Source organism: Gorilla gorilla, chromosome 15 (assembly GCF_029281585.2).
Source record: "Gorilla gorilla gorilla isolate KB3781 chromosome 15, NHGRI_mGorGor1-v2.1_pri, whole genome shotgun sequence".
Classification (NCBI taxonomy): Eukaryota; Metazoa; Chordata; class Mammalia; order Primates; family Hominidae; genus Gorilla; species Gorilla gorilla.
In genome coordinates, this window is record NC_073239.2 from 84419061 (window position 1) to 84431249 (window position 12189).

General features: G+C 48.0%; 1 protein-coding gene across 4 annotated transcripts in view; it reads left to right on the plus strand.

Moving 5' to 3' along the window:
* The first annotated feature begins 5888 nt into the window (after nt 1-5888).
* PLEKHH1 (pleckstrin homology, MyTH4 and FERM domain containing H1) overlaps nt 5889-12189 on the plus strand; it is a 56377-nt gene continuing 50076 nt past the window's right edge. For 2 of the 4 annotated variants that reach the window (XM_055362163.2, XM_004055324.5), the window contains exon 1: nt 5892-6196. The gene's annotated coding sequence lies outside the window, so the exon portion shown is untranslated. Of the gene's footprint in view, nt 6197-12189 lie in introns of all 4 variants that reach the window. The other 2 variants (XM_055362165.2, XM_055362164.2) reach the window with 2 other exon arrangements.

A 12189-nucleotide genomic window follows, 5' to 3' on the forward strand; every position in this document is an offset into this window, starting at 1 on the left:
ATCTGAGCTTAGCCATGTCACTTGGTCTTCGTGACCCTCAGTCTATGCATCTATAAAATGGAGATAAAAATAGCTTCAGCTCCAGAGAATTGTGAGAATTAAGATGATTCCTCTGTTTCAGCTCGGGAGCCGGAGGTTGCAGTGAGCCGATATCGCACCATTGCACTCCAGCCTGGGCAACAAGAGCGAAACTCCATCTCAAAAAAAAAGATGATTCCTCTTAAAATGTTTAGTGGGTCAGGAACAAAGTCAGCCCTCAATAAATATGGCTTTAAATGTTTCGATTTTTAATTAGGAGATTAGAAAGAAAGATTTCATTTGTTTGCAGTGCCCTGCAATGGCTGGCTGTGTCCCCAGTGTGTTTTGGTGAAGTTGCTTCTATTCCCATTCAGCAATTCTCAGATAAACCAACAATGTGTTTTATACCACAGCAGCCCCTCATTCCCCAGCATGACCCTGGTGAAGTGTCCATTAATTCCTTATCTCCAGGCTGAGGATGGCAGCCACGAAGGTCCTGCTTCTATTTTACAGTTAGGTGAGGCACAAAGAGTTGCTGAGATGTCCTCAGATTGCGGAGCAAAGTAGTGGCTGAGCAAGAACTCACTCACATCTCTGCGTGTAGGACCCCACCCCAGACCTCTGGCCTCTTCCTGTCAGCGAAAGTAGTGGCTTTGAGGAGGGGAGGTCAAGGAGCATGAAGAGGCCCTCCAAAGTCCAGTTGCCCTGTACTGAGCCACCTACTCCTCCACGCTCTCCCTCTCCTACAGTGGCCCACTGTGGACACTCGGCAAGCACATGATGAATGTATGAACACAGGACCTCTCATAGTTCAGCTCTGAGATGGGCTGGTGGGGACTCAGATAGATTGGAGTGTGAGGGTGAGGTAGGGCTGGGAGACTTTCCTTTCTCTTGGCTTGGGTCTGTCTTCTGCTGAGGAGATAATAATAACAACCAGCATCTACTGAGTACTTACTGAGTGCCAAGAACTGAGCTAGGTGCCAAAGCTGGAATTTGAACTCTGGAAGTTGAACCCCACTGTCAGCTTGAAAACTCATTGTCTACAGCGGCCACACATGTGTCCCAGAAAAGTAAAGGGTCACTGGCAGCTCTCTGACAGGCCTGGGTTTCCTTGGCTTCTTAGAGCCCTAGTCTCTCCCCACACAGGCTCCCTGGGCTGTTGGAGAACCTGCCACCTACTTAAAGCTCGTCCCTGCCCAGTTCCTCCCTCCCCCAGTTGATGTGAGCAGCCATTGTTCTCATCTTTGATGAAAGCTGTTGGAGAAATAAGACAGCTGCTTTAAAACTAGGATGTTGCAAACTCTAAAATGATCTAGAATTGCAGTCAGATGGCTGGATTTACCTGATCCTCATTCCCTGAGCTCCACCAGCTCCCAACTCAGGTGCTCTTTCTCCCTCCCTCTCCTGTCCCTAACCCATTAAGCCCCCATTCACCTGGCTCTCTCTTGCCCGTATAACCCTCAGCTGCAGCGGACAGAGCATTTTGCATTGATATGTGTTGTAATTACATCAGTTCTGCCCTGGCAGTTGCTCTCTGAGAAAATCACTCAAGAGCATACCAGTCAATACAGACCCCAGACAGGTGCGTGACAATGCAGACTCCTGGGCCCACTGATCTGAATAGCTAGAGGTGGCCTGGAATCTATGTTTCCAAATCAGCATTTTATGACATGAGGTTAGATTTGGAATCACTGCCCACCTCCTCATTGGAATCCTTCTCCACCAGGCCCTCCTTCCATGCTGCTCCTCCTGGGTACTTTCCAGCTCCCTAGTCTTTGGGCACCTTGCTAGTCCTTTACACCTCTACACCTTCAAGTTCCCTCCTCATTTCATAATATTTACTAGATTCCAATAATATGCCAGGCACTGAGGCAGGCCCTTTATCTCCATCTTTATAATAACTCTCTAAGGAAGGAATTCTGATTCCTGATTTACAAATGAGGAACGCCTTCCCTCCCCTCCCCATCCACTGCCTGGCTCTCTCTGGCTCCCATACCCACAGCTATACTGAACAGATTATTTGCGGTGAATGTATGTGGTAACTGCATTACTTCCACCCTGTGTCCCCTGGGCGGAAGAGCCAGGATTCAAGGACAGGCATGTCTAGTTCTAAAGCCTGTGCCCAGAGTTGATAGGTCACACTTGCCACACTTTCCTTCCTAGCACAGTGGCTGGAAAATAGCAAGTATTCAATAGATATTTGTTAGCGAGTAACTGAATGAATAAATGAAAGAAGAGTCCATACTTAAAGTTAGGACACTTCCTCCCATCTTTCCATACCCATCTCACATGCACACACATACACGCTCACACACACACTGAGGATTTAGCCACTGGAAAGGAAAGGAAAGGATTTCCTTTCCTTCCTAACTGGCCCTTCTCTGCATGTCCAATCACTGTCTTCCTAGCCCCACTTAGATGGTGATTCTTGACACTCCGCTCTAACCCATGGTTACCTCACCTCTCGTGTCCCATGGTGGCTAATCCTGACAATCACCGAAGAGCCAAATTGTTCCCAAATATTCAGCAGTAGAAGTAACCTCCTGACTTCTTTGTGACCCAAGGCAGAGAGCAGAAGCCTGGACTAGGACTGGCCCCAAGTTTCCTGGGAGTCTGAGACTCCCTTCTCCTTCTTCTCCCCTCTCTTCCCCTTCCAACAGTAACTGAGAACCAGGTCCTGAAGGCAGGAGGAGGGGATCCCTTGATTTGAGGCTTTTTTGGTGATATAGGAGAGGGTCTCTTTGGAGCTCAGAGAAAGCAGGTAGGGATGGGAAGCAGGGTTTCTAGAAGGCTCGTACAAGGGAAGATGAATTGTCAACCATTTCACCAGCTCTCCTAGAGTTATTCCTGTCTCTCAAGCCATCTGCTTATCCATTGCAATCTTGTAAACAGAGACAAGATCTCTCGTAAACTCCAGCCAATATTTGTTCAAAGAATAAATAACAAAAGCTTCCATTTATAGATCACTTGCTGCATGCCAGACAACATACTATCTCATTTAATCATTTCAACAACCCTAAGAGGCCAGAATTTTTATCATCATTATTTTACAAACATGGAATTAATTCAGAAACCTTAAGCAACTGCCCCAAGGTCCCACCACCACTTAAGTGATAAAGCTTGAACAGAGCTCTGGCCAGTTCCAAGTTCCCCTTTCCCTCCCATAGTGCTGTCCAAGGAACAAGGCCCAGACTAAGATGCTGTAATATTGACTCTGTAGGAATTTATTTTTTAAACATTCCAGCCTAAACCATGTGGTGTGTGTATATAAAGTGACTCTCCTGTAACTCCTAGAGTGGTTAGTTAGCATCTGAAGTGCCCTAATCAGGAATCCACACTCCAGAAAATGGTTACATAAGCACTTCAAACAACATCAAAATATACACCCAAGGGCTTAATGTGCTTGAGGGATGCTAGAAATAATCTTTTATTGGTGAAATAAGCAGTTTTCAAAACATGGAGTTGGCCAGGAAGATTATTTGCCCTTGCATGAATGGAGTGTGAGAGCCAGAGCAGGCCAACTGCCCGACTTTCTTGAAGCAGGCTGTGTGACTGTTTTGTGCCAGCTTGCCAATACATGTATATTTGGCAGAATTTGGCCTTAACTGTTTTTAATATCCCACCTGCAGGAGATTACAGAAAAGAAGACGAATGGCCTCCTCTCACCTCTCACTTCCCATGGCAGCTAATACAATCATCGAAGGACTAAACTGGCTCAGACCAGTTGACAAGTCCCCATCCCGGCCTCATCTTCTTTCACAAGAATGCCCTAGCATATCCTTCAACTCAGGCACATGATGGCTTTTCTTCCCATCTCTCTGTTCCATCCTCCATTCTCCTTTGTCAGGTCACTTGTAATAATAAGCCAATATCCAAAGAAAGGGGCTCTAGGGGTGATGGTGGGTATTATAGTCCCAGCTACCTGGGAGGCTGAGGCAGAAGGACTGCTTGAGCCTAGGAGTTCTGGGCTGCAATGAGCTATGATTGCCACTGCATTCTAGCTTAGGCAACAGAGCAAGATCTTATCTCTTAAAAGAAAACAACAACAACAACAAAAGTTGTAACTTGCCCAAGTCACATAGCTAAAAAGTGGAAGAGACATAACTGAAACTCAAGCCTCCTAAATTCTTAATGTAGGGTTCAGTCCACCTCTACCACCCTCCCACAGACTGCCAAGGGGTCCTGCTCAGAGTTGGGCAATGGTGAGATGCACTCTATGGCCCCAAACTCATTGAAACTAACAACTGAGCTGAAAAAAATGTGAAGTCTCTTCTGCCCTCTTCAGAAGTAACCAGCTATAGGGGAGAGCATGCTCCTCCCATTCCACTCTCCATGGTGCGTCTCTTTTCACTATATAACAAAGTTATATTAAATGAGTTCTGGGCCGAGGTGCGGTGGCTCATTCCTGTAATCCCAGCACTTTGGGAGGCCGAGGCAGGAGGATTTCTTGAGTCCAGGAGTTCGAGACCAGCCTGAGCTGGTCTCATAAATGAGACCCCACCTCTACTAAAAAAAATTTTTTTTTTTTTTTTTGCTGGGTATAGTGGCATGTGCCTATAGTCCCAGCTGTTCATGAGGCTGAGATGGGAGGATTGCTTGAGCCCAGGAGTTCAAGTTACAGTGAGCTATGATTGTGCCACTGCAATCCAGCCTGGAGAACAGAACAAGAAGAACCTATGTCCAAAAAAAAAAAAAAAAAAAAAAAAAGTGAATGAATGAATTACTGTCTTCTTAGCAAAATCCAGAGAACATGTTTTTGGGCTTCCTTATGCAACTTCTGGAATGTTGAAGTGGATAGCCTGAGCATTGTCCCACAAAATGGGGCTAATCTATCCCAATCCCCATGAGCTATAAAGCCGTTTGCAAGTTCAGCCATTGAAGTCCCATTGGCCCAGTTAAACTCTCACGTTTGGCCTCCTGCACTACCAGCTTTTCTTAGTGTCTGGGCTCTCAAAACTTCTACGTGAGAATTGCCTGGGGAACTTTAGTTAGAGATTCAGATTCAAACCCAGGGTGGGGGTGTTCTTCATGGTGCCTGGGATGAGTCTTCCAAGGACCATTTGGAGAAACAGGCGCTGATGGTATTTTGCTTCTGTTCAGTCCTTCACTGACAGAGAGCCTGCAGGGTTGAGGAAGAAGGCTCTGTTTTGAAGTGTGGATCCCTCCCTGCAATCGTCTCTATTTGCATCTTCTTTACTCCAGGCGCACCTAGCCAAATGTTGAGTTTTCCAACCCCTCTGGGTATGAGATTGCTTTGGGCGATCTGAGATCTGCAAACGTCTGAGAACGAGGAGCACAGGGGCACGCTGATGACTGCCCTGCAAACTGCCTGGCAGCCAGGGTCCTCCTGGGCCCTCCTTTAAAATAACATATACATAAGCCGGCCTGGAGGCCCAGGCGGGAAGATCACTTGAGCTCCGGAGTTCGAGTCCAGCCTGGGCAACATAGCGAGACCAGAAAATAAGCAAGTAAGTTACTCTCTGGGCTGTCGTAACTTATTTTTTCTTTTTCTTTCTCCTGCAAATTGCAACTCAGAACATTTGGTCTGCCAGACTGAAATATGGACTTCTGTTCCAAATATCCAGACGTTACAGTTCCCACAGGTGGCCAGGAGAATGCTGGAACCTTTGGCGGAGACTGTCTGGTCTTGTCCCGCAGCCCGCGAGGGTCCCCCGCTATTTGGGGCCAAGCAGATCCCCGGGGCGCTCTGGCCGCCCCTTGCGGCAGCTGGTGCGGCCTCCTCAGAGAGCTCCGGGCCGGCGCCCGGGACACCCCGCCGCCCTCCCTGCCGCCCCAGGGACGAGCCCAGCGGTGAGGAGAAGTGGGAGGCTGGAGCCTGCTGAGGTCATTTCCTGTGCCTCTCCGCGAGCTGCCTGGAGAGCTGAGCCCAGCGCTCTGCCTTTAAGGAGCGGGCGGGGAGCCGAGGGGAGGAGGGCGCCCGGCGGAGCGTTGAATGGGGCGCAGCAAGGCTCGGCCGGGCTTTGTGCAGCGAGCCCGCGGGCACCCCTCCCGCTCCAGCCTCGCCCCGCCCCGCAGCCCACGACCCCAGCTGCCGGGGAGCGGAGAACCGGCGGCAGCCCGGGACTCCGGCGAGAGCGACGGAAGGTCGGCGGCGGCGGCGGCCCGAGGGAGCCCGTGTGCCCAGTGCGCGGCAGGGACGGCCGCGAGCTCGCTGGAGGTGAGCGACCCGCGCTCCCGCCGCTGTGGTGGGCTGGGGCTGCGCCGCGGGGGAGGGCGTCAGGTTGCGCGCAGGGGACGGCCCCTCGGGCCCGGAGGCCGATCCCGAGCAGGTGCCTCCCTACCTGGAAGCGAGCTCCCAGCGGCGGGGAGCGCTGGAGCGCGGGTCCGGCTTGGGAAGCCGGGCGCCCCAGGGGACTCGCGCCGCGAGGCCAGGAGGAGCCTCCCCCGGGAGTACCTGGACTTGGGGATCGGTCAGATCCAGCCGCTCCTGGGAAGGGCCCTCGGAGCGGACGTGCAGGCTGCCACCTTGCTATCGGTGCTCGCTCCCTTTCACCCCTTCCCGCACCCCTCCCCATCTCACCTTAGGTTATTTCTTCTGTGATTTCTGAGTGTTCTCTTAGGGACCCTATGGCTCAGGCTCGACTCCTAGGAGCAGGTCATTCAAGCAGAAAAGAAAACAGGTTGGGCGCCGAATGACACAGAGCATTGTGTCCTAGGAGTCTTAGCGAGGACTCGGTCGCCAGGAACCAGAGGCCTTAGTGGGGGTGGCAGAGGCGGTGAAGAGCCTCATCTGGAAGGAAACTCCTCTCCTTGTGGGATTTCTGCTTGCCAGGATATCTCCTCCATAGCTTTTACTATGAATCCACCTCATAAAACTCTTCCAAGACAGAGCCTTGGTTCAGGTAAAACACTTGAAAGACCATTTGAAAAATTCAGTGGGAGAATTATCAGTTCCTTCATCAAACTTTTTGGACTGTCTTCTATGTGACAGACACTGTGTATAGGGCTAGTACCATCACTGAACGCTTTATAGAACATCGGTATTAGTGTTTCTGCATATTATTGGCCCCATTTTTCCAAAGGAGGAAACTGGGACTCTGAAAAGTTGTGATTTAGGCCAGTTGCAGTGGCTCATGCCTGTAATCCCAGCACTTTGGGAAGCCAAGGCAGGAGGAGAGCTTGATGCCAGGAGTTCAAGACCAGCCTGGGCAACATAGGGAGACCCTGTGTCTACAAATAAATAAAAATTTAAAAATTAGCTGGGTGTGGTGGTGTGGGCCTGTAGTCCCAGCTACTTGGGAGGCTGATGATCCTGTCTGTTAAAAAAAAAAATTGTTGTGATATGCCCATGGTCACATAGCTAAAAAGTGGAAGAGCCATAACTGAAACCCAAGCCTCCTAAATTCCTAACGTATGGTTCAGTCCACTTCTACCACCTTCCCTTAGACTGTTGAGGGGGCCTGCTCAGAGTTGGGCAATTGTGGGGTGCAGCCTGTGGCCCCAAACTCATTGAAACTAACAACTAAGCTGAAAAAATGTGGAGCCTCTTCTGCCCTCTTCAGAAGTCACCAGCTGTAGGGGAGAGCATGTTTCTCCCATTCCTGATAGAAAAAAAAATCCAAAGAAATGTCTGGCAATTTAAAGTGTACATCATTTACCCCTAAATTCCATTTTCTGGGACTTTATCCTTCAGATATACTCTGATGTATATGAAATGGTGTACATCATTGAATATTCATTGCAGCATTGTTTAGCAAAAGGTTGGAAACAATCTAGATGTCCATCAGTAAGGAACCCTTCAATAAGATCATGTAAAAGCCACACGATAGGATACATTAAAGCTGTTACAAAGCGTGCAGAGAAAATGTGGCAGATATATATTTTGATGTAGGAATATCTCTAAGTTATATTGTTGAGTACAGTGTGTATGGTGGGCCACGATTTTTGGGTGGGTGTGTGAATGCCACATACATATGAATGCCTATAGATGCTCTGAATATCTCTGAGAGAACACACAGAAACCTGTAACAGTGGTTGCCGCTGGGGAGAACTATGGCTGAAGTACAGGCATGGGAAGAAGCCTTACTTTGCACTATATACCCTTTTGTTCAATGTTCTAAAATAACTTAAAAAATCATATGACCTCCTCTCCAGATCTCCAGACTTAGATCTGGTAGTGAGCACATCTTTTTTTTTTTTTTTTTTTTTGAGCCAGAGTCTCCCTCTGTTGCCCAGGCTGGAGTGCAGTTGTGCAATCTCAGCTCACTACAACCTCTGCCTCCAGGGTTCAAGCAGTTCACCTGCCTTAGCCTCCTAAGTGGCTGGGATTACAGGCATGCGCCACCACACCTGGCTAATTTTTGTATTTTTAGTAGAGACAGGGTTTCACCATGTTGGCCAGTCTGGTTGAACTCCTGACCTCAGGTGAGCCGCCTGCCTTCACCTCCCAAAGTGCTGGGATTACAGGCGTGAGCCACCGTGCCCAGCCTCGTGAGCACATCTTTGGGCCACATCTCCTTTTATGTTCTAGATGCTATTGGTTTGCCTTTTGTTTGCTGATTACAACAATAACAGTCATTTATTGAGTACTTAGTGTGCACCAGGCTTTTGTAATATTTCCTTTAATTCTCAAAAAGCCCTGCATGATGTGATATATGAAATGGCCATTTTGAAGGTTGGAAAATGGTTAAATGACGGTTTCATATGGTTCAACCAAATATTATTGTCCTGATTTTCAAATATTACTGCCCTCAATTTCAGAATGGAACTGAGTCTCAAAGAAGTTAAACAAATGGCTTAAGGCCACAGGATTATTTAGTGCCTGAGCTCATATTCAAACCCAGGCCTGTCAGTGCCAGAGCATGGGATCTTAGGTACTAAGCTGTTTCTCTTTGCTGTTTTTGTTCTCAAGGAATGTTGTACCTGGTTGTCCTGACCCCTTCTTTTGGTATTGAGGTTCCTGCGGCCTAGGACATGCTCACCTTCTCTGTCTCCCCGGACATTGTGTGGTATGTCATGTAGGCACCCAGCAGTGGCCAAATGGATGTTGTTAGCTTGATCAGATGACAGTGCTGAGATCAGAGGAAGTTGTCCCTGGGTACACTCACACCCTTCTCCCAGCCTCATCCCCAGAAACGGGACACAAAGCTGTTTCTCTCCCACAATTGACAGGTAGTCAGCCGACTCTGGCAGAGCACTTTTAGAAGATGGTGGTAGCCCCTCACTAGCAAGTGGAAGTCATACAGATACTCACACTCAGGGAATGAACCATACTGAGGTAACATGAGAGAGCCCAGTGGAAACTGTGCATATAACAGAAGCCCCGTTGCCTTCCAATGCCTCCTGCATCCTCCACAAGATAGAGAGGCAATGAGCTATTTTGAGGCCTGTGGTGACCTCTGACCTCTTTCTTTTAGGGTCCTGTGTTGATTAGCTACCTTTGCAGGGAGCTACCAGGATATTCAGGCTGTAGACTTGAGCCTCAAAAGCCACAATATCTTTATTCATCTTTATATCCCCAATCTTGCACACAGGAATCACTTAAAAGTTGTTTGAATTAAACTTAATCTTGGGGTCGGGAGTGGTGGCTCACGCCTGTAATCCCAGCACTTTGGGAGGCCAAGGCAGGTGGATCACCTGAGGTCAGGAGTTTGACCAGACTGGCCAACATGGTGAAACCCTGTCTCTACTAGAAATACAAAAATTAGCCAGTGTGGTGGCATCCGCCTGTAATCCCCGCTACTCAGGAGGCTGAGGCAGGAAAATTGTTTGAACCTGAGAGGCGGAGGTTGCAGTGAGCCGAGATTGCACCATTGTACTCCAGCCTGGGTGACAGAGCGAGACTCCATCTCAATAATAATAATAATAATAATAATAAAATAAAAACTTAATCTTAGGCTGGGTGCAGTGGCTCAACACACTTTAGAAGAATGAGGCAGGTGGATCACTTGAGCCCAGGAGTTCGAGACCAGCCTGGGCACCATGGTGAAACCCTGTCTTTACAAAAAATACAAAAATTAGCCAGTGTGGTGGCATCCACCTGTAATCCCAGCTACTCAGGAGGCTGAGGCAGGAGAATTGTTTGAACCCGGGAGGCGGAGGTTGCAGAGAGCCGAGATTGCACCATTGTACTCCAGCCTGGGTGACAGAGCGAGACTCCATCTCAAAAATAATAATAATAATAATAATAAAATAAAAACTTAATCTTAGGCTGGGCGCAGTGGCTCAACACACTTTAGAATAATGAGGCAGGTGGATCACTTGAGCCCAGGAGTTCGAGACCAGCCTGGGCACCATGGTGAAACCTTGTCTTTACAAAAAATACAAAAATTAGCCAAGCACAGTGGTGCACGCCTGTAGTCCCAGCTGCTTGTGAGGCTGAGGTGGGAGGGTCACCTGATCTTGGGAAAGTTGTGGCTTCAGTGAACCATGATTGTGCCACTCACTCCAGCCTGGGCAACAGAGTGAGACCCTGTCTCAAAAGAAAAAGAAAAAAAAAGTAATCTTAGCATTTTGTCAGTTTCTGGTCAAAATCCTCAAACTTCCCAGAGAGATCCCAGGTCAAATTTGTGTTTTCTCTGATACAGACTCTGAGTCTGGAGTCACCTAATGACTTCCTGTGCCACCTTCCCACCCATCCTACTCCCAGCCCCTGCCTCTGGGGCATATCCCCACTGACTGCTGTGGCATTTCAGTCCCGGGTGTTGGAGGATTCAGGGGATGCCAAAGCAGGTATCAAGACTATGGCAGTTTTTTGATTCACCTGCCAAGCAGTTTAGCAGGCTGGGTGCCAGCAGAATCAAGAAAACTATGAGTTTCATAAGACTGGCCAAGAGCTGATCGTAATTTTAGCGGGGTATTGGGGACAGAGGGACTTATTGTACTATTCTCCCTATTTCTAATGTGTGATAGAGCATTCCAGAATAAAAATAGAAAAAAAAATTGAGCTGAGTTTTGTTTCCAGCTCACTTCCCCTCTCTCATTTCCCCATTTATTTTTGCCATTAATGTATTTGTGTTAGACTAGCCTGTTAGTATGAGATATCTGCTACCACTACTGAAGCATCATTATGGGAAGACGACAATTGTAGGTATTGGGAGATCAGGATTCTTGGCCCAGTTCTGCTACTCCTTAGCTCTATGCAAGGCTCTAAGCAAGTCACAGATGTGATGAGTTTTCTCATCTGTTCATTGTGACTAATTGTGTTTGTCCTCCATCTCGGGGATAAAGAGAGAAATAACACACGCGTTGCAATGCTTTGACAAGTTACAAACTCTACTGCAAATGTAAGGTATTCATTTCTGCTCATCCTTGTGCATTTTTATGGGAGGTATAAGTGCAAGGTGACTTAGCAGGTGAGGCTCAGCTTACTGGTATCTTCCTTTAACCTCCCTTATTTTATAGCTGTTGCTCTGACCACCTGCTTCTGTTGGAAGAGCCTCTGGGCCTTGGGTTTGGCAGCAGGCACCCTGCTCCTGATCTATTTCAAAACCTCTCTGCTCTCCTCACATGCTGAGGCAAGCCAAGCACGAGTCCCAATCTCCTCAGCAACTTGCCAGGGAGAGGGTGGTTAATCCTCTCCATCCCCAAGGCAGGGAGAAGATTAAACAGACCACTTGATCAGTTCAAAACCATGATGTTACGGAGATGCTTGATTGGGGAAAGCATTCCCTAAACTAGGTATAATCTCAGATATCAGGGCTAGGCAGACACCAGTGACATATTTCCAAAGTACTTGGAGATTTTGATAATTTGGGTTTTCACTCTCCCAACAGAATCTGAGCAGCAGCTTTGACAGTCAGTAAGAGGGAATCAATATTAATCAAACTCTTTCAACTATAGAGGGATTACATTTCCCTTGCCCCTTGCTTTTATGCTTTTACTGTTATTTCTTAGCCCTGAACTGAGTTGCGAGACTCCCAGGTCCTAGTCTCAGATCTGCCACTTTTCCTATTTATACAAGGAAAAGCAAAATCCCAGTAAAGGACAAGGAAAAATCAAACATGAAGCCTCCCGGCCTTCTCTGAGAGCCTTACAAGGTTCTGTTTTGTCTTTTCAGCTGTGATCTTAGCTCAGAGAAGGTCATGTTTTGTTTTTGTCTTTTGTCTTCCTGCCCGTTCCAGTTGGTCCTAGTCTTTTGAGATGGGGATTGCTGGGAGGTCACAATGCAGGGATTGTTTAGATGACAGGGCTGGGAGAGCAGCGCTGAAG